The sequence below is a fragment of the Palaemon carinicauda genome, chromosome 8 (genome assembly GCF_036898095.1).
Source record: "Palaemon carinicauda isolate YSFRI2023 chromosome 8, ASM3689809v2, whole genome shotgun sequence".
Lineage (NCBI taxonomy): Eukaryota > Metazoa > Arthropoda > Malacostraca > Decapoda > Palaemonidae > Palaemon > Palaemon carinicauda.
In genome coordinates this window covers 108,191,999-108,196,998 of record NC_090732.1, presented here as the reverse complement: position 1 = coordinate 108,196,998, position 5,000 = coordinate 108,191,999, and positions in this window count along the sequence as shown.

Below are 5,000 nucleotides of genomic sequence, written 5' to 3'. Positions count from 1 at the left end.
TGCGTTTCAACGCATATTTTCACTTTTTGCGTAAAAAAAAATTAGTGATTAGAAACGTATGAAATAACCTTCAGGCTTCCTTTGCCTATTATAAAGTAACCTCTACAGGTGCTCTATTTTATATAAACTTCTTTATACCACCGGTTACATTCATCTTTACCTTACCATATTTTACATCCTGCTTTCTTTCAAAGAGACTATAGTGGTAAATCTTCTTCCGACTCAATTTCAATCGCTGTCTATAATATGCTCATCTATTTCAACTGAACACTCGTCCAGAGTCTGCATTAAACCCTTTCTTTGTTTATTAAAATCGGCAGAAATTTGCTATGCACTGAATTCATCAAAAAATGCCTATACTTCTTCAAATCTAGTCATCTTGGATGTCAAAGCACCCTATACGACTAACGTAAGGCTCGCAAGATTATAGAAAGTTGTCAAATCAATAATTCCCGTAAAATATAAAAGATGGTTTTTTGAAAAATTAGAATACTCAAAAAGCCAAAATATTACCCGTAAACAAATAACATTTATAGTTAAGGTTTGAGCAACAAATAAAAAGAGACCTGCTTGATAGACCAGGAAGCCGCTTACTATAGGATACATATCGGGAAGAACTTTTTATCAATTTCTAAATTCATTAGAAGAGAATACATTTTCAAAAGATAAAGGCAATGGATTTGGAGAAAGTATCTTCAGACTATCAAAACGAAATAAATAACCAAGGGATATGCTGATTATTATTATTATTACTATTATTATTATTGCTTGCTAAGAAACAACCATAGTTGGAAAAGCAGGATGCTATAAGTCAGAGGACTCTAACAGGGAAAATAGCCCAGTAAGGAAAGGAAATAGACATATAAATAAGAAGTAATGAATAACACTAAAATTTCTTAAGTATAGTAACATCAAAATTGATCTTTCATATATAAACTATAAAAACTTAAGAAAAAACAAGAAGTGAAAGAAGATAGAATAGTGTGTCCGAGTTTACCCTCAAGTAAAAGAACAGCGCTAGACCATGGTACAGAGGCTGTCACTACACAAGAGTAGATATCAATGGTTTGATTTTGCATTGTTCTTCTCCTAGAAGAGCTGCTGACCATAGCTTAGGAGTTTCTTCTACCATTACCAAGATTAAAATAGATACTGAATAATTACAGTGCAGTAGTTAACCTCTTGCGAGAAGAATTGTTTGGTAATCTCATTGTTGTCAGGTGTATGAGGACAGAAGAGAATGTGGAAACAATAGGCCAAACTATTCGCGGTATGTGTAGGCAAATGGAAAATGAGTCGTGACCTGAGAGATGGATCGATTATAGTTCTGTCTAGCCATTCAAAGAACCCAATAACTCTAGCAGTAGCATCTCAATGGGTGGCTGTTGCCCTGGCCAACCTACTTACCCACTCTGAACTCACCCAAAAAGCACAAAACCTACTGAAAACCCGGGAAACAACACTTACAATTTGAAGAATAATTAATTGACTTTATTTCCTCGTCATTATAGACTCTATCCCTTCACTAATCATCGAGGTTATCCAAATCCAGACGTATTTTTAAGCAACACATGAACTATTGGATATTCCCAGACACACATTTTTCAGCAACACATGACCTATTGGATATTCTACCTGATGCAACACGACGGGGGGAAGATATCTCTATGTCAGTTAAGAATTACTTGGCCTTTCATTTGGTGTCATCGGCAGCGACTCAACCATATCTGAAAGATATGAAGGAGGATTTGCAATGCAGGGCATACATCCACATAAAACTACTTTTTGCATTCTAAATTTCTTAACAATTTAGTGTTTCATAAACTGTATATTTATAAAAATATAAACGTATCAGAAATTTATGCATAATACAATTATATATATTATATTATATATATATATATATATATATATATATATATATATATATATATATATATATATATATATATATATATATATATATATATATATATTATATATATATATGTGTGTGTGTGTGTGTGTGTGTGTGTGTGTTGTGTGTGTGTTATTTGAAATACAAGTATGTGTGTGTATATATATATCTATCTATCTATATACCGAGGCACTTTCCCCAATTTTGGGGGGTAGCCGACACCAACAATGAAACAAAACAAAAAGGGGACCTCTACTCTCTATGTTCCTTCAGCCTAATCAGGGACTCAACCGAGTTCAGCTGGTACTGCTAGGGTGCCACAGCCCAACCTCCCACATTTCCACCACAGATGAAGCTTCATAATGCTGACTCCCCTACTGCTGCTACCTCCGCGGTCATCTAAGGCCCCGGAGGAAGCAGCAGGGCCTACTGGAACTGCGTCACAATCGCTCGCCATTCATTCCTATTTCTAGCACGCTCTCTTGCCTCTCTCACATCTATCCTCCTATCACCCAGAGCTTTCTTCACACCATCCATCCACCCAAACCTCGGCCTTCCTCTTGTACTTCTCCCCTCAACTCTTGCATTCATCACCTTCTTTAGCAGACAACCATTTTCCATTCTCTCAACATGGCCAAACCACCTCAACACATTCATATCCACTCTAACCGCTAACTCATTTCTGACACCCGTTCTCTCCCTCACCACTTCGTTCCTAACCCTATCTACTCGAGATACACCAGCCATACTCCTCAGACACTTCATCTCAAACACATTCAATTTCTGTCTCTCCATCACTTTCATTCCCCACGACTCCGATCCATACATCACAGTTGGTACAATCACTTTCTCATATAGAACTCTCTTTACATTCATGCCCAACCCTCTATTTTTTACTACTCCCTTAACTGCCCCCCAAAACTTTGCAACCTTCATTCACTCTCTGACGTACATCTGCTTCCACTCCACCATTTGCTGCAACAACAGACCCCAAGTACTTAAACTGATCCACCTCCTCAAGTAACTCTCCATTCAACATGACATTCAACCTTGCACCACCTTCCCTTCTCGTACATCTCATAACCTTACTCTTACCCACATTAACTCTCAACTTCCTTCTCTCACACACCCTTCCAAATTCTGTCACTAGTCGGTCAAGCTTCTCTTCTGTGTCTGCTACCAGTACAGTATCATCCGCAAACAACAACTGATTTACCTCCCATTCATGGTCATTCTCGCCTACCAGTTTTAATCCTCGTCCAAGCACTCGAGCATTCACTCTCTCTCACCACTCCATCAACATACAAGTTAAACAACCACGGCGACATCACACATCCCTGTCTCAGCCCCACTCTCACCGGAAACCAATCACTCACTTCATTTCCTATTCTAACACATGCTTTACTACCTTTGTATAAACTTTTCACTGCTTGCAACAACCTTCCACCAACTCCATATAACCTCATCACATCCCACATTGCTTCCCTATCAACTCTATCATATGCTTTCTCCAGATCCATAAACGCAACATACACCTCCTTACCTTTTGCTAAATATTTCTCGCATATCTGCCTAACTGTAAAAATCTGATTCATACAACCCCTACCTCTTCTAAAACCACCCTGTACTTCCAAGATTGCATTCTCTGTTTTATCCTTAATCCTATTAATCAGTACTCTACCACACACTTTTCCAACTACACTCAACAAACTAATACCTCTTGAATTACAACACTCATGCACATCTCCCTTACCCTTATATAGTGGTACAATACATGCACAAACCCAATCTACTGGTACCATTGACAACACAAAACACATATTAAACAATCTCACCAACCATTCAAGTACAGTCACACCCCCTTCCTTCAACATCTCAGCTTTCACACCGTCCATACCAGATGCTTTTCCTACTCTCGTTTCATCTAGTGCTCTCCTCACTTCCTCTATTGTTATCTCTCTCTCATTCTCATCTCCCATCACTGGCACCTCAACACCTGGAACAGCAGTTATATTTGCCTCCCTATTATCCTCAACATTCAGCAAACTTTCAAAATATTCCGCCCACCTTTTCCTTGCCTCCTCTCCTTTTAACAACCTTCCATTTCCATCTTTCACTGTCTCTTCAATTTTTGCGCCAGCCTTCCTTACTCTCTTCACTTCTTTCCAAAACTTCTTCTTATTCTCTTCATATGACTGACCCAATCCCTGACCCCACCTCAGGTCAGCTGCCCTCTTTGCCTCACGTACCTTGCGCTTTACTTCCACCTTTTTCTCTCTATATTTTTCATACTTCTCTATACTATTACTCTGCAGCCATTCTTCAAAAGCCCTCTTTTTCTCTTCCACTTTCACCTTCACTCCTTCATTCCACCATTCACTGCCCTTCCTCATGCTGCCTCCAACAACCTTCTTGCCACATACATCACTTGCAATCCCAACAAAATTTTCTTTTACTAACTTCCATTCCTCCTCTAAATTACCAGTTTCTCTTACTCTCACCTCATCATATGCCATTTTCAACCTTTCCTGATATTTACTTTTTACCCCCGGTTTTATTAGCTCTTCAATCCTCACTACCTCCCTTTTACATCCACCTACTCTATTCCCCCACTCTTTTGCTACAACTAATTTTCCTTCCACCAAAAAATGATCAGACATACCGTTAGCCATACCCCTAAACACGTGCACGTCTTTCAATCTTCCAAACATTCTTTTAGTTACCAACACATAATCCATTAATGCCCTTTCTACTACTCTTCCATTTGCCACTCTTACCCATGTATACTTATTCTTATCTTTCTTTTTAAAGAAGCTAGCACCTATTACCATCTCTTGTTCAACACACATGTCTACCAGTCTCTCACCACTCTCATTTTCACCTGGTACGCCATACTTACCAATGACACCTTCTACCTCTCCAGCGCCCACTCTAGCATTTAAGTCACCCATAACAACTACATAATTCCTTCTACCCAGTCCTTCTACACACCTAGTTAAATCATTCCAGAACTCATTCCGATCTTCTTCACTTTTCTCACTACCTGGCCCATACGCACTGACAAACGCCCAACATTCCCTACCCAACCTAACCCTTACCCACA